This window comes from Mauremys mutica, chromosome 2 (assembly GCF_020497125.1).
Source record: "Mauremys mutica isolate MM-2020 ecotype Southern chromosome 2, ASM2049712v1, whole genome shotgun sequence".
NCBI lineage: Eukaryota > Metazoa > Chordata > Testudines > Geoemydidae > Mauremys > Mauremys mutica.
In genome coordinates this window covers 282,429,601-282,452,566 of record NC_059073.1, presented here as the reverse complement: position 1 = coordinate 282,452,566, position 22,966 = coordinate 282,429,601, and the positions used below count along the sequence as shown (strand labels likewise).

The 22,966-nt window shown below is 44.4% G+C and overlaps 1 protein-coding gene across 1 annotated transcript in view; it reads left to right on the top strand.

Moving 5' to 3' along the window:
• Positions 1-22,966, top strand: part of LOC123362849 (sodium channel protein type 5 subunit alpha-like) — a 169,369-nt gene that overhangs the window by 15,327 nt on the left and 131,076 nt on the right. The window contains exon 2 of the mRNA XM_045003355.1: positions 14,616-14,790. The gene's annotated coding sequence lies outside the window, so the exon portion shown is untranslated. The remainder of the gene's footprint in view (positions 1-14,615; positions 14,791-22,966) is intronic.

Below are 22,966 nucleotides of genomic sequence, written 5' to 3'. Positions count from 1 at the left end.
AAATCACACATGTGTATTAAGCAAAAGAATCAATTACAATGAGATACCTTCTAAACTATAGTATCACAACTGAAAATGTAATTTTTATATGACAATACAAATTAAAAAAAATATGCATGAATAGTGTATAATTATAATACTTGTCATCAGTGGGAAAAGTGACAGGTCCTTTTCTGGACAAGGGCCTTTAAGTTTGCAGTGAGTTCTGTCAAGGCAAGATGGAGGCAATTGCACAGATGATTATCTGTCAGAACGGAGTGATTATGCAATTTAATGTTGTTCATTGTTGAGAAATGCTGACTTGCAGGTATGTGGAGCCAAACTGTCAAAAGGTTAAATGCCATCTTCGTCAAATGTGGATACTAGGAGTTCAGCAGAAGGGTTGTCCAGAAAATTTCAGATGTAGTTTCAGTGTGCCGCACCTTAAGCACTTCGTCTGCTTGTAAATCACTAACCATTTGTAGTTTTGCTTTTTCCAACATCCGCAAAGGATGCTTTTGCTTGATCATGCCATTTGCTTGTACCATGAATGACTTCCTTACAAACACGGAGATGTTTTTAACACTTTTAAATTCTTGGAACCTCTGCTGGGAGCTTTGAAGAAGCCTGTTCAGAGATGATGCCATCTGATTTACATCTGCTGTGTCCCGGCAGCTTAGCAGCACTGGGAAATGAAGCATCTCCCCAGTTTCCAGATCACTTTTGAAGAGAGACAGTTTGTTTTGAAATGAAGTGACAGTGCTGTGGAGATCCACTACATTGTGATTTTGCCCCTGTAGCTTTAAGTTGGAATAATTTAAGTGGCCTTGTCAAATCAACAAGGAAGGTCAGGATGCTCATGCTTGCGGCATCCCTCAAAAATGTGTGTAGCTCTTCTGCTGCTTTCTCTGGAATATTGCATCGATATTCTTCCACATGAATTCGAATTTCCTACAGCCTTCTTAGTACTTTCCCTCTGCTCAGCCAGCAGATGTCATTATAAACCAACAGGTCATTGTAATCGGCAGATATTTTTGAAAGAAGGCTTTTGAACTGTCTGTATTGTAGTGCTGACTTGGACCGAAGGAAGTTGACAATTTAATCACACTGACATTATATTAGCATACTCATCTCTAAGCTTCGCACAAAGTGTAGTTTGATGGATTACACAGTGATCGGAAATCAAATTGGGGTTCAGATCTTGCAGAGGTTTAACAAGCCCTCAGTGAGTACTGATCATGGCAGAAGTGCCATCTGTTGTAAGTGACACAATATGAGTCTCATTAAAACCTTCATTAGACAAAACAGTTTGAACAAAATTAGCAAACCCTCACCTGTCATGTGATTGTGATACAGTATAAGGGATAGCAAATTCTCCACAAATTTCTCTCCTTAAAAAAAAACAAAAAAAACCCAAACATTCAGCATTAGCTGAGCCGTATTCCTGATATCACAGGATTCATCTACTGCCACGGAAAATTATCCCATTTGCAGTTTCTCACACAACTGTTTGAAAACGTCTTGTGTCATCATCTCTGCACACCTAATACTGTTGTGTTCGAGACTGGCAGTTGTCTGAAGGACAAGGAGTCAACAACGTCTTTCTTCTCTGCAAAAAGGGTTTCAGCTGTAGTAACCAAATACTGCTTAATGATGTCTGCATCTGTGAAAGGGTTCCTGTTTTGCCATTACTCACACCTCAAAAAAACTTCAGTTGCCTTTTTCTGAGCACAAGTGTACTTTGAAATAATGTGTGCTCTGAAAATATGGATCCTTTAATTAAGCAATCTTGTCAGATCTTAAATGGGAGCCAAGTGGATATTTGTGGTCAAAATCTCTGCTTTGTTTTGCAGTGACATTTGGTGTGCCCACTTTTAACAGCTGCAGTATCTTTACAAATTAAGGACCAAAATGATCCCCTTATCCATCCACTCTCTCCCCATTAGTGGTTTCTTTTTTCTCCTCTTTAAATGAACAGTTTTTGGTGTCTTTTTTTTTTCTGCCATGTTTAAACATAGTACCATTAAATATCAAAAGCATGGGAGATGGAATCCCAGGAATCGCTGCACCTGCATATGTCTTTGGGTATGGCCCAGTTGGCTACTGCATCACCCTATGTGGGTAAGACAATATACCTCAAGAATTCCAGTGTCCTCATTAAACTTTCATTTTTCAAGCTTTGTGTAGAGGTGGTTCTGGCAGTCTCTCCAGGATAGTGTGCATGTGATCATTGTGGAGGTCCTGAATTCTGGAGAAAATGAGGATGTTGTCCAGGTAAACGACTGTGAATTGGTCCAGCATGTCCCTAAAGATGTTGTTTATGAAATGCACAACCCAACACCATAACCAATACTCAAAAAGCCACACCCAGTACGGAAGGTAGTCTTCTGTACTTCTCCTTTCTGAATCCTCACCAGGTTATAAGCTCTGTGGAGGTCCAACTTTGTGAAGACCTTGACAGAGTGGAGTCTTTCAAACAGCTTATTAGTAAGCAGTGAGGGGTACCACAGTTTCAGATTTCAGTCTTGTTCAGAGCTTGGTAGTGCACACAAGGCTGGAGAAAGTTAATTTTCTCCACCATGAAGATTGGGACCCCTGCTAAAGATGTGTACACAGCCTGTATTTTGGGTTCAGAAATAGAATAAATGCACCCAAAGGGAACCTATTCTCCCGGCTGGAAGTCAATGAGGCAGTTTTAACTGCAATGGGGCAGTAGGGTGTTGGCTTTCTTTTTGTCCAGCATGTTGCTATAGTGTTGATATTTAACAGGAATCCTTGGAGCCATTGAGGAGGTCATGTGGGTGGCTGGGGTTGTCTTTGGATCCTCTCTTCATGTCTCTGAATTCTTTGGACAACCAAGTAAGCCTCAAAGGGTTGCTGGTCCTGTGTCAGCATTATGGGGTGTCAATGCATACAATGCTTGATCACCAGTGGACATGTGGGTTGTGGGCAATGAGCTAGGGGATACCAAGGACAACTGGTGAATACAGTGCATGAATTAGCTCAAACTGGAGGACTTCTTGGTGGTTTCAAAGGGTAATTACTCTAAGGGGGCCATCTGGTAGGTGATCAGTCCCAGCAAAAGGAGCTGCCTGTCTATGGACTCCACTAACTCAAGGGAGTCCTTGTGTGGGTGGGGATACTGTGTACTCAGGCAAACTCCAGATCCATGAAATTCCCTGAGGTAACCTAGTCCACCAGTGCTGGTAGGTTGATATTGAGCATAGCAGGGTGCCAGATCCAGAGAACGATCCAGGTGCCAGATCCAGATCCAGGTGCCTTGGAAATATGTTGAACACTGATTGGCCATTACAAGTATACCAGCAGACAAGCATTGGAGTGGCCTGCTGGGGTGAAGAGAAGGGTGCCTGTCCAGCGCCAACTCCCCTGTTGGGGCCGGGGCTTGGCTTTTCCCAACCTGGGTGCAGCTCAAACCTTGGCTTGATGCAAAGCATTCTGCTTCCCCACAATATAAGCATAGGCCCGATGCCCAATGTCAGTTCTTCCCTACATCATAGAGACAGGGCTGGACATGGTTTACTTGAATGGGAAGGACTCGTGACAGGGAGTAGGAGGGAGCCAGGGACCACCTTTTTTTTCTTGGCAGCATTCGGTTGGGCAGTCATTGATTTTGATGCATAGGCCGACTAAGGCCTCCAGGCTGGACAGAGATTCCACCTGTGCCAGTTCATCTTTAATATTGTCATTAAGGCTGAGCAGAAAATGATAACACTGGGGTGTTTGTTGCCAAGTGGCAGAACTCTGCTGCATATTTAGCAACTGGCCACCATCTCTGCTACAGCACCTGAAGGGCAGCTTCATCTGTAAACTTATGACTTGGGTCATTGAAGAGCACCGCCTCAGCTCTAACAAAGTCCTCAAATTGTCTTAAAAGTGGGCTTGAATTTTCCAGGAGCAGAGAAACCCAAGCTATGGCCTCACTGGTAAGCAGGCTGATAATCAATCCTACTCACACTTGGCCAGTGGGATATGATGGTGGGTGTAGGAGAAATAGGAGCTGACACTTGTTTGGGAACACATGACATTTGTCATAATCACCCTTGAATGTGTCAGGCAGGGAGAACTTGGGTTCATTGGGAGCAGAGGTTGGAGGCGAAGGTGGCAGGGCTTGAGCTTGCTGGATTCATTCCTCACCTGCAGGGCAGCAACCTGAGCTGTAGATTTCCCACTCTCTCTGTCTGAGAGATATTGGCCTTTGTAGAATCCATTCTTGCTGTGTCAGCTGTAGTTCCCTTATTGTTTGTGTCAGGGCTGCTAGGACTGTCAGTCACATGGGAAGTCATGTTTAGTGGTTAGAATAGGAATCATGCTTAGTGTTTAGCACAGGAGTCAGTAGTCAGGAATTGGAGACCTGGGTCAGAGCCAGAGTCAGAAGCCAGGCATCAGGGCTGAAGACAGAAGTCAGGAATTGGAGGAAGGAGGGGTCACAAGTGGGTTACCTAGAGTGAGGCAAGGCAAGGGCAGGGCTGGGACCAGCTCAGGAGCTGGGCTGGATACAATGCATGAGTAGGCCTTGGATGAGTCTGGGAACAAGTAGGCACAGGTGAATGCTTTGAGCAACCACTGAACTGCTGCTGTTGCTGGGCTTAAGAGACAGTCTGCTGATGCTTCTACCAGTCAGGTGGCGTACATAGGCAATCAGACAGCCTTCTTACAGGCCAGCTGTGCTCTGCTGGAGGCCCTGCTTCCAAACTGGCTCTGCTGCAGGCCCTGATTCCTGACTATTTGGTCTTGGTGTGCTAGGAGCAACAGAGACTCCACAATTGTTGGTGACATGGAGATAGCTCCTCAGGTTCCTCAGACCAGCTGTAGCCTGTCACAGCTTCCTAGCTCAAAATATCTGTGTAATTTAGATTGCCTGGAACAAAGATTTGTGTATATTCTTGAACTTAAGCCAATGGGAAAGTGCCCTTTAAAACATTAAAAACTCTATTATTGATCTACAATTAATGCTGATCCATCAGAAAATTATTTTTCATTCACACGGGTCCCTACATAGGTTACAGTGCCTGGGCCTTGCCAACACAGACTGCTGCTGGAGACGTGGGTCACCCAGAGCCATGCTGGTTCACATGTTTTGGGACTCTCCGAAGATGCAATTCTTTTGGCTAGAAGTAGATAGAAGGAATAATATGATAATGGATACATCCTTAATATTACTTCCCAGAATTGTGTTTTGGGAGTATCCCATCATCTTGGAAACTTTCTCTAGAGCTTGCTTGTAGTCAGATTACTTTCATTGCTTAGATGGAAGAGATGGCTGCCTCCAGGGATAAAAACTTGGCACAGCCACTTGGGCTCACCTGGCAACTAAATAGCAGGTAATGTTTCAGAGAAGAGGGACCTCAGGAAAATATGAAATGATTTGATCAAACCTTTTAAAAATCTTTGATTAATTCCTAGCAGATTAAAACTGAAATGTAGCTTTCCTTTGCTCTCCCTGCCCCTTTGTCTTCTTTTGTTTCTTTTCCTTCCCATTCCTTTCATTTTCTTGTTCTTTTGTCTTTTTTTCTGTTCTCCCCTTATTTTGGGAGGAAATAAAATTCAGTCAAATATACATAAGCCCAGATGCAAGAATTTCCAGTACCAGTCACTCATTTTCCATTCTGGTAGGGGTTGGAAGTGTTGGTGAGGAAGCACACTTAGGCCAAGGCTGAATTGGAAGCTTTGATTGCTTAGTACCTCTGAAAATGGGACTGCTTTTATTAAAGTGTTAAAATATAGATTTAGGTGCCTAAGTAGATTCATGCATAGCTGAACATTTACTTCCACTTCTCTAGGGCAGTGGGAGGTAAAGCATGAGAGAATATGCAGTTTTTCAGGGCACTGATATGAGTGTAAGATGCCCCTTCTTGTCCCTAAAGGAATATAAATTCTGTAAGAAGATGATACAGAAGTTTAAGGTGGATATTTTTAAAAAGCACCTATGTGACTTAGGAGTCTAAATATCAGTGACTTTCAAGGAGACGGGAGCCTAGGTACTTTTGAAAATGGGATATAGGAGCTTTTGAAAATTTTACCTTAAATCTATAACATCTCTTCAGATTGAATGACTAGGACAACTCCTCATTTGAACTACTTTTCCAATTGATTTTATTTTCCCTAATGTTTTGTCAGTCATGATTATTGCAAACTCATACATTGTTCTACCTGTTCGCTGGCTTGCCATTTCTGTAGTCACTTCTCTTGATCTCTTTTGTTTTAGTTGTGTCCGCTATCTGGAGTAAAGACCAGTACAGAAGAAGCAGGATGAAAGATGGTCAACTTCTTGTTACTACTGGGTTCTATCAGTTTTCTCTAGTTCACGCCTGAATCCAAGGCTGCTTGTGATGGTGTTCAACTCACCCCCACAGTGCCTCCTGCTGGCCATCCTGGGAATTAGCTCAGTGCACCCTCCTCAGGTGGAGTCTTGCCTGTCATCATTTCTGTCTCCACCTCCAGGACCTATGTTGCTGCCTGGACCATGTCATCCTCTTCTGGATACAGCCCTCTGGCCGTGCCCCACTCAGTTGTTTCTCCCCTTCTAGGGAACCAACAGTCCTCAGTCCAACCACTTGCCTCTCTGGCAAACTGCAGTCCAGGTTCTAACTGCTCGTCCCAGTGGCAAACTGCAGTCTATACACTGGCCACTCCCCTCAGTAGCAAATGGAGGTTAAGTGTGGGGGGAGGTGGGAAGGCCCAGGGCCTGCCTACTACTCTGGCTCCCAACCCAGGGACCCTATAGTCAGCAGCCGCGTACTGCCTCTCCTCCAACTTTGCCGTCTCCTTACCTGGGCCACTTCCCTGCAGCCCCAGCACTTCTCCTCTGCCCTTGTATCAGGGACTCAGGCAGGCCCAGCCCAGCCCAGCACTGCTCTGTCCATGGTCCTCCTCCCTCAGACTCCAAGGAGTGACTGCCTCTCCTTTGCACAGCCGCCCCTTCTTGTATGGGCCAGCCTGGCCCTGATTTGCTCCTCCAATAAACCTTCCCCTAATTGGCTGGCACTACAAGCCTTTTCCTTATTGGCTGCCTCCTATGCAGACTCCCCAGGTTTGCTTTAAGCCCTTACGTACAGTGAGGGGCAGCCGTCCCATCACACACACCCCACCTTAAGACCACACATCCTAGGGTGACCAGATGTCCCAATTTTATAGAGACAGTCCCAATTTTGGGGGCTTTTTCTTATATAGGCACCTATTGCCCCCCCCCCTCCCGATTTTTCACATTTGCTGTCTGGTCACCCTAACACATCCAGAGGTGGGATGGGAGGTTTCTATCTTCCCAGCTTCCCTCGCAGCTGGGCCCACAGGATGTCTCTATCCTGCCTCAAGCTCTCCATTGAGAGGTGTAGCCTGCCTCCATCTTCCAGAATCTGAGTCCCCACCGTAACCTGTCCCGCTCCTTTGTGGTTTCCCCTGTCTGTCTGGGTCCCCACCATAGCTTGTCCTACTCCCGCATGGGTTCCCCTCTGCCCCACTCATCTTACCCATCACCTCCCTAGCTCCCCCTGCCGGGTGTGGAAGATGGCTATCAAGGCTTCAGTCCTCACTTCCGCCTCGCTCTGAGCAGTCCCTGACCGAGCCTGGCTCTCAGGCATCCCCCTCCTTCTCCTCCGGGGGCAATGCCTTTTTATATGGCCCTTTTCATGGCACTGAAAGCATATCCCTTGTCTCCCCTTGGCCATGGCCCTCTCATGGTCCTTCTCCTTTTGCTCGGCCCCTTCCCCTAGACTAGCCTTGCTCCTACAACCCAGAGGGCACTGCCTCTGCATGTGTCCCTGTTGCCCACAGGTCCAATATGCCCAGTTCCTCCCTGTTCTCATGGGGGCTGGGAGTCTCTCTTGGGCTCTTTTGCTTTCCTATTCTCCGGGTGGGGCCTCTGTTCCCAATCCCGGTATGAGCACTGCCTCTTAATGTGTCCCAGCTGCCCACAGGTGAAACATTCCCTCGGCCTCCTGGTGCTGGTGCCTGGTTTCCCCTCTCGCTCCCTACAACTCTCATGGACTCCCTTTCGCAGCAACTTAAACAGGCACAGTTGCTGTTTTGCTAATCTGGCCATATAGGCCTGCAGGTGTTCCTCTACCTCCCACTGTCTCTGCGGGGTGGTGAGCACCTGTGTAGCAGAGTCTGAAGCTGTCCTTGTGGCCTCTTGGCCCCTTCCCTCAGAGGCACCAACTTTGGAGTCCAGTTCAGGAAGGCCCCAGAACCCTCTGCAAAGAAGTCCTTGGTATACCCCAATTCCATTCTCCACCTTACGGATCCCTTAGAAGACTGTGAGGGCTATTTGAGAGACTGTCTTCTCCTTGTATCAGGGGTGACCGTGTACCTGTGTTCTCCACCATGTGTGACGGTGTTCAACTCATCATCACAGTGCCTCCTGCTGGCTGCACTGGGAATTAGCTCAGGGTTGCCAGTGCACCCTCCTTAGGTGGTGTCTCACCCGTCGTCACTTCTGTCTCTGTTTCCAGGACCCGCACCACTCCCCAGACTGCGTCATTCTCTTCTGAACACAGCCCTCCAGCTGTGCCCTACTCGCTTGTTTCCCCCCTTTCGGGGGACCGACAGTCCTCAGTCCAGCCACCTGTCCCAGTGGCAAACTGCAGTCCATACAATGGCCACTCCCCTCAGTGGCAAGTGGAAGCTAAGTCGGGGGGCGGAGAGGGCGGGGAGAGACCTGGGCCCAACCCAGGGACCCTATAGCCAGCAGCCATGTGCTACCTCTCCTCCAATTCTGCCGTCTCCTCCCTGGGTCACTTCCCCACAGCCCCAGCACCTCTCCTCTATTCTTGTGTAACCCTTCTGCCCATCTGAGTTGGCAGCAACAAGGGCTGGGTTCAGTATCCAGGGGTTCCGTTTCAATAATGCACTGCAAAACCAGCTCGAGCCCCCACCCAATGACCTGGGACAATTACATACCACCCCCCGGGTACCTCTAAGAGGCAATACTTCCCCTCTTGCAAGCACGGAGTCTGAGTGTAGCAAAATCCTTTTAATAAAGGAGGGAAACAATGCAGCATTATGTTGGGGAAACACCACAAACAGGATTCATAACACAAACCATGAACAAAAGACCCACCCCCAAGTAAGTTTGGCAGTATCCTTTTCTCATCAGGGTCTTAAGTCCAGCAACCCAAAAGATCACTCAAAGTCTCACAAGTCCAACACCTCAAAGGTCTCTGTCCCTAGTCAGTGCAGCCCCAGAGTTCAAAAGTTTATCTGCAGAGTTTTACCTCCCAGCCCGGGGGAGGGGGGGGGCACAGCAGTGTTAAGGGGCACCTTATGTGGTCCGAGGCCGACTGCCCCGCCTCTCCATAGGGTTCTGCTGCAGCCTTCACCACGAGCCACTCCACTTCACCAGCCGCTCTGCTCCACCGGCCATTCCACAAACTGCTCCGCTCCACCAGCTGTCCCACGAGCTGCTCTACTCATCCTGCAAACTGCTCCACTCAGCTAGCCACTCAGCAACATAGCTTCAGCCCCCGCATCCCACAGCACTCAGTGATTTTAGCTCTTTAGTGATTTCAGCTTGTAGTGAGGGAGCCTCAGTGCTGGTGCACCATTGGTCCAACGTGAATTCAGCTCAGCAGCTTGTAATTAGACGCTTAATAGAATTAAAATTAGCTCTGATATGCCACAGTAGAGAGAGGAGGTGGTACAATTGGCATTTCAGGCCCTTAAAAGGGACTCATACCATCAGGTACAAATACCTGTCCCCAGCCTCTCTCAATTCACTAGGTTTTGGAACCCATGTCCCTTGTCTAGCGAGTTGATGGCAAGTCCCTCTGGCATAAAACAGTTTCATTGTCCTTGATTCACATAACCAGGGTAAGAACACTTTATTCTTCCTGCCCCAATAATAGAGAAACTGGGGTTCCCACAGCAGCCAAAGTGATCATTTGGGCAGCTGTGGGTTCATGCTAGGTGGGGTGGGTGTGCCTGTGCAAACAAGATCAGCCCCTGAAGTTCTTTTCTACACTCGCCAGATGTCAGGGTAGAGCTCATTCTGACTCTGCTTACACTTGTATCAGGGCCTCAGTCTGGCAGCCATCAGCCTGGAGCTTCCTCAGACTCTGCCAGGCGCTGCTCTGTCCATAGTGCTCCAGCCCTCTAAGCAGCCAGTCCTCCTCTCTCAAACTCCAGGGAGTGACTGCCTCTGCTTTGCTTAGCAGTCCCTTCTTATATGTAAAAGCAGCAACGAGTCTTGTGGCACCTTATAGACTAACAGACGTCTGTTAGTCTAAGGTGCTACAAGACTCTTTGCTGCTTTTACAGATCCAGACTAACATGGCTACCCCTCTGATACCCTTCTTATATGGGCCAGCCTGGCCCTGATTGGCTCCTCCAATAAACCTTCCCCTAATTGGTTGGCACTACAAGCCTTTTCCTTATGGGCTGCCTCCTGTGCAGCCTCACCAGGGTTGCTTTAACCCTTTACATACCAATGAGGGGTAGCCACCCCATCACACTGCCACTGAAAAGTGAATTGCGGAGAAACTTACAAGGAGCATCACACAGGTGTACAGAGATCAGCTGGGTGACAAAGAAAAGGGTTGGCTTCAGTTTGACTGACAAGCTTACAAAAAGGAGTATGATATCTATGGCACTCTTCCTCCAGAACACTCTGGAGAAAGAGGAGGATCTTACCCTTACTACAGGAACCACAGGTTAGAGTCTTCATAAGTGAGTTAAAGCATTTATCTTAAAAAGAAGCTGTATGTTGAGGTCTCTGGCTTTGGTCTGTCCTTCCTCAGTGACCAGTAATAATACATTCTTCTGTTTTAAAGATTAGAGCGCTATTATGGGCAGAACTTCCACTGAATAATTAAAGAGCAATGGTGTATGGGGAAAAATGTTAATTATGAGTTGCAAAGTTCAAGTAACATTGAACATGAATATATATTGTTATGGAACCAGATTATTAGCTGCGTTCAATTAAATTGTGGGTTGTATCGGCTCTACCTTCCTTTCTTTGTGTGAAATTCACCGCAGAACCTAGAGTTTGCACAACATCTTGTGCATCACTTAAGGTCAATAGATAAGTTGCAAAGTTGCATAAAGCTCATATGTGAAGTGCCTTGATCCTGCTGCCACCATGTGCAGGTCTGTCCCTCATTGCACAGTTAAGGCATTTTATGGCTGCTCTAAATTAGGCCAGCTGCCAGTATCTTCAAGTGAGTCAAAACTACAGCCAGTGATTGATTATGGTTCAGGGACATTCCAACCACACTGCTTTTTTTCCACCTTTGTATTGCAGAAGTGCCTAGAGGCCTCAGCCAGGTTAGGACCTATTGTGCTAGGCACCATACAAACACATAGTAAATGACAGGCTCTGCCCCAAAGAGCTTAAACTCTAAAAGACAAGACAAAACAGGTGGATGAGAATAACAAAGAGAAGGTCAGGGCAAGGGAGGTGAGGTAACAAAAATCATAGGAAGGACATATTTCTTAGTTGGAAACAGAAATCATCACTTGCTTAATTGTTTTCTTTCCCCAGCTATGCTGGCAGCAGGAAGGAGGAGCAGCATAAGGTCCTCTGAACTAATTTTCTGTCACCTGAGGATCCCCTTTGCTGGGGATGATCTTGGACTGGATCTATGGGATCAGATAGTGAAGTGCAAAATGGCTTTATCCCATGTGAGAATTTCTCCAAGAATCTCCGCTTGGTGAATGAAAGGAGGAATTAATAGAGAGTGCTGTTAGTCATGAGACTGTCCATAGAAGTTAAGGCCAGATCAATTTGTCATATTCAGAAAACACCCAGCACAGTCCTGGAGCATGCTGTGAGTTTGTTGGATACAGGTGACTCTGGAGATCAGGTTGTGCTACAGGGCGGGATTCTCATGGTCTGATTCTGCAACGTGCTGAGTATTCTCAGTTCATCATGACAAGGCCATCATTTACCATACATATTTACGGCAGGAAATGAATGCAGTATCTCAGATACTGCTGAGTGGTAATGCTTAACGTAAGAACCCACATACTGGGTCAGACCAAAGGTCCATCTAGCCCAGTATCCTGTCTTCTGACAGTGGCTAATGCCAGGTGCCCCTGAGGGACTGAACAGAACAGACAATCATCAAGGGATCCATCCCCTGTCGCCCATTCCCAGCTTCGGCAATGCTTAGCAAATTTGCAGCTGGAAGCCAGCTGGGGAGGAGGTCTGGGGGACTGTGAGTGGAATGGGAGGAAATCTAAAGTAAGGATGTGCATGGCAAAGGACATTAGAGGAATCTACAGAGGGCAGGAAGAAATATACAGGTCAGAAGTAGGTGAAGAAGGAAGTTTGGGGCATTGTTCTTGCAGTAGAGGGCTGGGGAAAGACTGCAGTTTGGAAGGCCTTTGGGGAAACTGTTCTTTGGATGAAAGAGTATTTGCAACTGGGAAGGAAGTTTGGGGCATTGGGATGGGAGGGAATATGCAGTTGGGAGGTAGGTTGAGCCACCTGGATCATAAATGCAAATGCTAAATGTTCTCATTTCATTTTCTATTTTGTTTTCTATACACTTATAGTACTGAACAAAGGGAAGATAATCTTTCAATTTAGTATCATTCCTGCCTGGTGTATATATAATCCTTTCCATCCAGTCAGAAAAGCAGCAATTAAAATTTTGGTGTATTCATATCCTTTGAGTTGACTTTCCTCCTTCTGCATTGTATGATACAAGCTGATGTCGGTACGAGTTTATTTGGCTCTCCTTTGAGTGATTTTGCAACCTGTACATTCCACAATAGGTGTATGTGTACTCATGTTGGAAACATTTGCTAGTAGTGCTGTTGGAGCAGTGCACATGCTACATCATCATGCTCTCAGCTCTCTTCCTCTCTCTTTCTTTCTTCTCTCTATCTGGCAAGGGTTAGAACTTCCTGTTTCTCTTTGAGTCATAGGTCTTAGCTCGTGTTTTTTCAAGAGTTGTTTAGGTTTGTTTAGACGTAAATTTAGTCCCTTAGTAGGGTTTCTTTTGTTTGTTTCATATAACCAGGGAAGAGAGTGCATGGGTACAACTTCTCTGCATTTCATGGATCCCCAGCTGCCCATAGCAGCCTTTTTGGGCCATAGGCACCCAGATACAACTGATAGCTTGCCTTAAGCTGCTCTAAGTTTCACCAGTGGCTGAAATGGTCTCTGGCGAGCCCTAACAGTGACATAAACTCGCCTTATCCCCATGAACTTTGTGGTATTATGCTAAGCACATTTTAACCAGACTAAAGAATCTGACCGTTAGGTCTACCAGAAGAATCAGAGCAATTCTTCTGCAAAGCAAATTAATTGCATTCAGTTCACCAGCATCTATCTGTTTTGCTGTAAAAAACTCTTGAAGGGACAGAAGAGAAACTGGGACGCAGGCCCCAAGTACTCAGGTTAACCAACTGACAAGTTGATGGTCCAGTAGGATCAGAAGGGACTAGTGTTAGCAGTGACACATTTGGATATGATGCCGTTGAAGAGAAGTTTTACAGGAATGAGACTGTTTAGTAGATTGTTAGAAAAAAAATAAATTAAAAGCATAGAGAATAAACTACAAAGTATTTGAAGAAATGCTGGAAGGGAGTGAAATGCTATAGTTGAAGGAATTAGTCTCACCCTTTAATTCAACTTTTGAAATTTCTTGAGTTTCTTTCTATTAAAGCACAAGTTGCTTGCTTTTTAAAAAAAAACTTTACCTGTTACGTTCTAATTTGATGTAAAATTTATGATCCCTTTTCTATTTTTTCTATTTTTAGATTTGAGTTGCTGGTTCTGCTATAATGTGAACTCTTCAGGAAGGGGCTGTATGTATCTTGGTACGTTGTGTAAATCACTGTGTAAGCTTATGGTGCAATATAAATGCTGCATAAGACATCAGAGCCTCATTCAGACACAGAGTCCTGTGGAATTTTGTGGAATATTTGATTCAAATCTGTAATGCAGAAAATTAGATTTGATTCGAGTTCAGTCAATATTTACAAAGTAGTAGTAGTTTTGCTTAAAATTTTGTCATATCTGCAAACTTTTCAAAACTTATAAGTAATCTTTAGTAGTAACATCTTTCAGCGTGTAAACTATTTGGGCCAGCCCTGTTTTTGCCAGGTTCATGTATCGGATAGTGGACCTGCAAGCAAGCATCTTGCCAAATCTGACTGATATTAGCAGGGCTTGATTCTGTTTGGGCCTTGTCTGCTGTACCTTCCTTTCTTTGTGTGAAATTCACGCCAGGACCTAGAGTCTGCACAACATCCTGTGCATCACTTAAGGCCAATGGATAAGTTGTTTTATACCAGGCCTCATGTCTCAGGCGCTCTCTTTCTACTACACCCCTGTGGTAGGCACCATGGACTCTGATGACCTTAGGGGGAGCAGTGTGACTCATCTTCCATCAGAAGGGCAGATTTAATCTCAGTCAAATCCTCAGATTGTTGCTTCAGCTCACCATAAGCACCTAAAGCATAACAATAAGCACATAATACATTATTTAATAATAATAATTGTGACTAAACAGCACTTATGCACAGTCTTCAATAGTTGTTTGCATCCATTTAGGAATCTGAGACCATGCCAAGTGATATCAAAGATGCAATTCACTTCCCTCTATATAATACAAAGGGTGACGGATTAGTGTGTGCAAATTACCAAGGGATCTCCTGTCTGTCTAATCCAGGTAAAGCCTTGGCAAGAGTCCTCAATCAGCTTCTACAACACCGTGTCAAATTTCTTTGTGAGAGGCACTTGGATACCTCGGTGATAAGTGCTTTATAAATGCTTGGATTGTCTGTCACCGAGTGGTTTCAGAGTACCACTGATGTGATCTTTATTTTCTTCCAACTCCAGAAAAGGTAAGTGAAGAATAACTAACATCATGCAGTAAAGGTAAAATAATAGCTGTGATTTTATTATTTATTGTTTTCCACTGTTCAGTTTTTAGTTCCTCTTCAGCTGAGTACTATTTAATATTCTCAGTTATTTGATATTCAGCTGAATACAGTACTACAATACGTAAATTAAAATGTGGCTGATAAACATGAGGCGAGAGAAGGCCATTGTGAACATTTTCATGTGGTAAGTACCTGTCCCTTACATTGAGCTTGGTTTTCTCGAGGCCATAGAATAAGGCCAAATCCCCATGTCATGATATTTGCAGGGAAGGCAGCTTACTCACTTACTCCACTTTCTAGAGCTAGAGATCATAGAAGCGTTTTACTGTTCCTGGCCTCTTACATCTTAAAGTGTCCCATGAAATGCAATGATTAATTCTTAAGTCCTTGATCACCTGAGAGGAGGAAAGATGGCATCTCACTGTCCCCAAACACTGAGAAAAGGGGAGAGGCCTCCCTCAAAAATCCTACAAGGAGACTTACAGACTTACTAGTCATTTCTCTGACGGCAGAACCAGCACTCCTACCAGCTGCGTATAGCAATCCAGTACCAATGCGTGGACCCTGAAAACCTTTGGAGGACCTTGCTTTTTGAGACCAGATGTTAAAGGGGAATAGAAAAGCACAGGGCCACCCAATCATTTCAAGAAGACCTGACACTAGATAGAAGGGGATGATAATGCGTGGATACTAGTGAGGAAAAGTCACATGGCTTGTGGTGCTGGGGCTGTATTTTTTTTTTAAAAGGATAATTCAGATAAGCATTCAATTCTTAGATGCTTATCTGTGCCTGAACTCTAACTCTGGAAGTTTCCCCATCATCAAGTATAGTCCAGTTAATAAGCTATTTAATTGGAAAAACAAGTGTAAATGTATCTGTATATGTGTGTGTATGCACATGTGCATAGTGTGTGTATATACATCTCTACCCTGATATAATGCTGTCCTCAGGAGCCAAAAAACCTTACCGTGTTATAGGTGAAACCATGTTATATCGAACTTGCTTTGATCCACCAGAGCGTGCAACCCCGCCACTCCAGAGCGCTGCTTTATCACGTTATATCTGAATTCGTGTTATATCAGGTCACGTTATATTGGGGTAGAGGTGTATTTATATACATATACAGATAGAGAGAGATTTGCCGTAGATTTAAACTCCAGTAAATAGCTCTCATGAATGGTCCCTGTTGAAATGTAATGGAGCCTTCAAATCAACAGAAATTCAAATTGACTCAACATTGGTGAGGATAGAAATGTTAGTTTTAAATACTAGTAACTCAGGACTTCACACAGCTTTGTTGGAAAATGACTGTGGCTGACAAAGTACAGACATTTTTAGTGTTAAGAACCTAACAAATTTCAGAAACAAGAATAGGCCTTATAGCTCAACAGGTCACAATCTTTTAGTTCCATCAGTTAAAAATAGTAAAGTTCTGGATATCATCAGAAAAGAGGGTAAAATGAATGCTGAAACAAATCCTAGATATCTTCCATTTTGTTTGTTGGTTTTAAAAATGATTTTTAGGAATGTTTTCCAAGAGGCGGTTGGAGGCATTTCTTTTAGCAGAGTCTAATTATGCACTGGCTTCATCTTAACAATATCTATCAAAGTGTCTCAGATGCTTTCATGTTTGCAATATATTGCTTTGTCAGACCCCTGAGAAGGGAAGATTCGGACACCCCAGAGTCATCTTCCTAAGTAGGTGTTGAGCAAATTACCCCATTACATTTCGGCATGCATTAGTCCATTAAAGAGCTGGAGATTCCTTTGTGTAACCAAATGGTTCCAGTGTGTACTTATACTAGTCATTTACTGTAATCCCATAAAGAGCATTCCTATTATCCTGTATTTAAAAGATAATGAATTTTACAGGAGTGTAACTTTAAAAAAATAATTTGATAAAAGGAAATATATTGATGTTACATTAGCTTTCTTCCAGTCGTTGGGTACAGAGGCCGATTTAAAGGACAGGTTACAAACCCTAGTTAATAGTTCCACAACTTCACATTTGAGTTCTTTTAGAACTCTTGGGTGAATGCCATCCGGTCCTGGTGACTTGTTAATGTTAAGTTTATCAATTAATTTTAAAACCTCCTCTAGTGACACTTCAGTCTGTGACAGTTCCTCAGATTTGTCACCTACAAAAGCCAGCTCAGGTTTGGGAATCTCCTTAAAATCCTCAGCCATGAAGACTGAAGCAAAGAATCCATTTAGTTTCTCCTCAATAGCTTTATCATCTTTAAGTGCTCCTTTTGTATCTTGATCATTCAAGGGCACCACTGGTTGTTTAGCAGGCTTCCTGCTTCTGATGTACTTAAAAAACATTCTGTTATTACCTTTGGAGATTTTGGCTAGCCGTTCTTCAAACTCCTCTTTGGTGTTTCTTATTACATTTTTACACTTAATTTGGCAGTGTTTATGCTCCTTTCTATTTACCTCACTAGGATTTGACTTCCACTTTTTAAAGGAAGTCTTTTTCTCTCTCGCTGCTTCTTTTACATGCTTGTTAAGCCATGGTGGCTCTTTTTTAGTTCTTTTACTGTGTTTCTTAATTTGGAGTATACATTTAAGTTAGGCCTCTATTATGGTGTCTTTAAAAAGCGCCCATGCAGCTTGCAGGGATTTCACTTTAGTCACTGTACCTTTTAATTTCTGTTTAAGTAACCCCCTCATGTTTGCATAGTTCCCCTTTTTGAAATTAAATGCCACAGTGTTGGGCTGTTGAAATGTTTTTCCCACCACAGGAATGTTAAATGTTGTTATATTATGGTCACTATTTCCAAGCGGTCCTGTTATAGTTACCTCTTGGACCAGCTCCTGCGCTCCACTCAGGACTAAATCTAGTGTTGCCTCTCTCCTTGTGGGTTCCCGTACCAGCTGCTCCAAGAAGCAGTCATTTAAAGTATCGAGAAATTTTGTCTCTGCATTTCTTCCCGAGGTGACATGTTCCCAGTCAATATGGGGATAATTGAAACCCCCCACTATTATTGAGTTCTTAATTTTGATAGCCTCTCTAATTTCCCTTGTCATTTCATCATCACTATCACTGTCCTGGTCAGGTGGTCGATAATAGATCCCTAATGTTATATTCTTATTAGAGCATGGAATTACTATGCATAGAGATTCTATCTATGGAACATGTGGATTCACTTATGATTTTTACTTCATTTAATTCTACATTTTCTTTCACATTTAGTGCTTCCCCCTCCCCCCCCCCGCACGACCTGTTCTGTCCTTCCAATATATTTTGTACCCCGTAATGATTGTGTCCCATTGATTGTCCTCCGTCCACCAGGTTTCTGTGATGCCTATTATATCAATATCCTCCTTTAACACGAGGCACTCTAGTTCACCCATCTTATTATTTAGATTTCTAGCATTTGTGTACAAGCACTTTAAAAACTTGTCACTGTTTACTTGTCTGCCCTTTTCTGATGTGTCCGATTCTTTATGTGAATGTTTTTCGTCTGATCTGGCCCTTACATTATCCTCTTCCATCCTCTGCTCCTGACTATAACCTAGAGAATCTCTATCAATAGACTCTCCTCTAAGAGAAGTGTCTGTCTGATCCACGTGCTCCTCTGCAGCAGTCGGCTTTCCCCCATCTCCTAGTTTAAAAACTGCTTTGCAACCTTTTTAATGTTAAGTGCCAGCAATCTGGTTCCACTTTGGTTTAGGTGGAGCCCATCCTTCCTGTATAGGCTCCCCCTATCCCAAAAGTTTCCCCAATTCCTAATGAATCTAAACCCCTCCTCTCTACACCATCATCTCATCCACGCATTGAGACTCTGAAGCTCTGCCTGCCTACCTGGCCCGGTGCGTGGAACTGGGAGCATTTCTGAGAATGCCACCATAGAGGTCCTGGATTTCAGTCTCTTTCCTAGCAGCCTAAATTTGGCATCTAGGACCTCTGTCGTATCCTTTCCTATGTCATTGGTACCTACATATACCATGACCACCGGCTCCTCCCCAGCACTACACATAAGTCTAACCAGATGCCTCGAGAGATCTGCAACCTTTGCACCAGGCAGACAAGTCACCATACGGTTCTCTCGGTCATCACAAACCCAGCTATCTATGTTTCTAATGATCGAATCTCCCATTACTAACACCTTCCTTTTCCTAGTGACTGGAGTTCCCTCCCCTGGAGAGGTAACCTCAGTGCGAGAGGATACCCTAACACCATCTGGAAGGAGGGTCCCAACTATGGGAAGGTTTCCCTCTGCTCCCGTTGACTGCTCTGCTTCCCTGGGCCTTTCATTCTCCGGCTGTCTGACCGGAGATGGGACAATTCTACAGTGTCCCGGAAAGCCTCAACAACGTACCTCTCTGCTTCCCTTAGCTCCTCCTGTTCCGCCACCCTGGCCTCCAAAGCCCGTACGCGGTCGCTGAGGGCCAGGAGCTCCTTGCACTGAATGCACACATACGCCACCCACTCACAGGGCAGGTAATCATACATGCTGCACTCAGTGCAATAAACTGGATAGCCCCCACTCTGCTGCTGGGCTTCTGCCTGCACAGTCTCCGAGTTAATGAAAGGGTTTTGTTTAACTCAAGATGTTTTGACTGTAGTTTCCACACTCCCTTGTGAAACTCCCTGTTAGCAGCCCCTGGTCGCAAAGCTCCCTGGTCGCTTGCACACTGCTTTATAAAGCCCTGGCCTGCTTGAAAGCCCCACCCACTGACTAAGGCTCAGGCAATTAACAGAGGCTTCTAGCTTTCAAACCTTCCTTTGAAGCTCACAGCTTCCAACTGCCAGCCAGGGCCAGCTCCGGGCACCAGCCGAGCAAGCTTGTGCTTGGGGCGGCAGATTCTACGGGGCGGCATTCCGCCCATTCCTAGGGCGGCACGGCTGCTTTTTTTTTTTTTGTTCCCTGCTCTGGCCGCCCTGTAAGGGGCGGCGGCGCGGAGGAGGGGAGCGCCCTGCAGCAAACTCGGCAGGGCAGCCCGCGTCCTTCAATCCCCGCCGACCGGAGCGGTGCGGAGCCCTCCCGGCAGGCGGCGCGGCGGTCGGGGCCACGTGGCAAGTGCCCTGCTGAAGCACTGGCCACCCCCCTTCTCTCTCTCTCCCCCCCCCCTCCGCTCTCTCCCCCTACCCCTCCCTTCCACTAGACCGGCGCGCACTCTGGAGCACAGGGAGTCCCCTTGCACCCTGGCTCCGGCCGCCCTGTTTTTTGTTTTGTTTTTTCCCCCGCTTTGCCGGCCGTGCCGTTGTCCCCCCCTCGCACTTTGCCGTCCACGCTGTTGTTCCCCCCCCACCCCTGCTTTGCTGGCCGCATCGTTTTTGTTTTGTTCCCACCACCCCCACACTTTGCCATGCCGGCCGCGCCATGTTCCCCCCCTCACCGCTTTGCCACTCTGGCCACGCCGTGTTGTTTTTTTTCCCCCTGCTTTGCCGCTCTGGCTGCCCCCCCCCCTTTTTTTTGTTGCTTGGGGCGGCAAAAAAGCCAGAGCTGGCCCTGCTGTCAGCCACAGCACATGGTCCTTCAAACAAACAAACAGACAGACAGACAAACACAAGCTCAGCACACAGCAAGTAACCCCCAAACACAAACAAACAAACACTACAGACAGTCACTTACCCCAAGGATGCTGTATTTGCTCCTCCTTCACCTGGAGAACTCCCTTGCGAAACTCCCTGTTAGCAGCCCCTGTTCACCCCGTCCATCTCTTTCTTCTCTGATTCTTTTAGAAAAGCCCAGTTATCTTTTCATTGTCTTTTTTCTCACCTAGAACATTTCATTCTTGGATGTTAAGTATGGCAAAAAGAGCCACGCATAGCTCCCACATAGACTGTCATTGCAGTTATCCATGATTGATTCATCTTGTATAAGAGGTGTACAGCAATGAGATTTTCCTCTGGAAAGAAGTAGATCATTTTGTAGCATAATTTTGTATGGATTATGTTCTGAAATTTTTAATTCCTTTTGCAGTCTCTTGACTTGAGTGGGAGCAGGATCTGGCATATACACCTCTACCTCGATATAACGCGACCCGATATAACACGAATTCGGATATAACGCGGTGAAGCAGTGCTCCAGGAGGGTGGGGCTGCGCACTCCTGGGATCAAATCAAGTTCGATATAATGCGGTTTCACCTATAACGCAGTAAGATTTTTTTGGCTCCTGAGGACAGCGTTATATCGGGGTAGAGGTGTATATATGTGTCTCTCATATTATATCTGTCTCTAATATGCGAGACAAATACTTAGACTGGAAAGACCAACTGCATCTAAGCAACTAGCCCATAGTTACCTATTCAGTTGGGACTTATGTGATTCCCAAAATACATTCAGCTTAGAATACATAGGTGCAGTTGCAGTATCATTATTTGAGTTAGTTACATATTTAGTTTTAAAACTACCATAAAATGGTGCACAGGTGAGAATTTCAAAGGGAGGGTTTTACTTGCAGGAAAAGTGTCTGGTGTGATCCGTGCTCAGACTGAGTGAAAAATAAAACTACAATATTTATGAGATAAGGAGCTTATTGAATGCTGTCCAACTCCCTCATATTAATACTGTTGCATCTGAGTGGGAGGAGGGGATACAGAATATATATTCATATAGTTCTAAATCAAAATATGCATGGGAACAAAATACTAGTTCAAATTAGACATATCAAGGAGGAAAGAAACCTGCTTTTATGGCTGGTTAATATAAAAGTGAAAAATAATTTATCTTAATTTAAGGTAAACAGTATTTTCTCTTCCATTCGAAAATATAAAGTATCTGCTCCCTCTTCTTATGTCGTCTTTTATCTCCCTAAATTTTCTATTCCTATTCCTCCTCCTCACCTGAGTTAGAGGGCTCTAACAGAAACTTTAATACAACTACAGCATTAATGAGGACAAGAAGATTTGACCTCCCTAATTTTGAAATATGAATTGGGTACTTTCTATACTGGGCCTCAGAGTCTTGGTTAAAATCTTTTTGAAATTGGGCTTTATTCTCCTCTCACTTATATGAACATGAATCAATATTAATCCATTTAATTAAATGAAGTTACACCATTGTAAAACTAGTGAAACTGAGGAGTGAATCAAGGCCATTATTTTGTTAAGTGGAGGAGTCATTTTTTTCCTCTTTTATGCAATAGAAAATGAATAAAGCATATAAATTAAATGTACAGAGCTTAACTCCCCACTCTTTTACTTTGGGATTATGCTGATTTACACTTGAATTACATTGATTCACCACTGTGTTACTCCAGTTTCCCACCAATCTCACAGGCAGTGAAGGTCAAATAGTGTTTCCTCTGCCCACCCTTTCCTCACTTCATAGTAAAATCAAAATCCATCCAAATTTTTATGAAAGTCAGATGTTGTCTACTGTGAGCCTGTTCTCTTCTCATGAAGATCATAGAGGCACATAAAACTCTTAACTTAATTGAAGTTACTCCTGATAATTCCACCCAAGCGAGAGAGCAATCAGGCTTCTGTGGTTTACTTCTTCATAAAAAGAAAGAAAGGAAAAAAAGCCCTACAATTTGGTTATACATTTTCCTGAGGGTGCTATTAGAATGGTTTCTTAGTAATGTATGTGTTTTCATTTGATTAAGTCAATAAATAAATCTTTCAAAGAGGAAGCAGCCAATGGTTGATATTGTCAGGGCAAACCCGTAGATTTACTTAATCCCAGTTGGTACTAGTGATGCTCACTTCCTAACTTGACTTTGAGTCACTACTGTAACATTGTTTAGTTAGACCACTGAGAGGAGAAAAATGGAACTTCTACTTAGGTAGATGATAAGCAAATTTTCCTGTTGTTTGAAATGTGCATTAGACCATTTAGCTGAAGATTACTGTATATAACAGAATGGTTTCAATATGTACTTACAATGGAAGTAATTTCCTGTTATTCTGTAATAGCAACTATCCATTTAAGAGTTTGGATTTTACATCAGTGCAATTTCTTATTTCATTCTCTGATAGAAGGAAATGAGAATCCTTTATACTAGCTCTTTATTTTGACAAAGATGCCAATTAACTACTTTATACAATTAGACTCCACTGTTATGTGGACTGGAAAATGGCTTGAATTTTCCTCTTAAAGGAAAACCACAATATAATATATTATAAAAGCTATTCTAGTCTCTGTAAAAACAATGAGGAGTCCTTGTGGCACCTTAGAGACT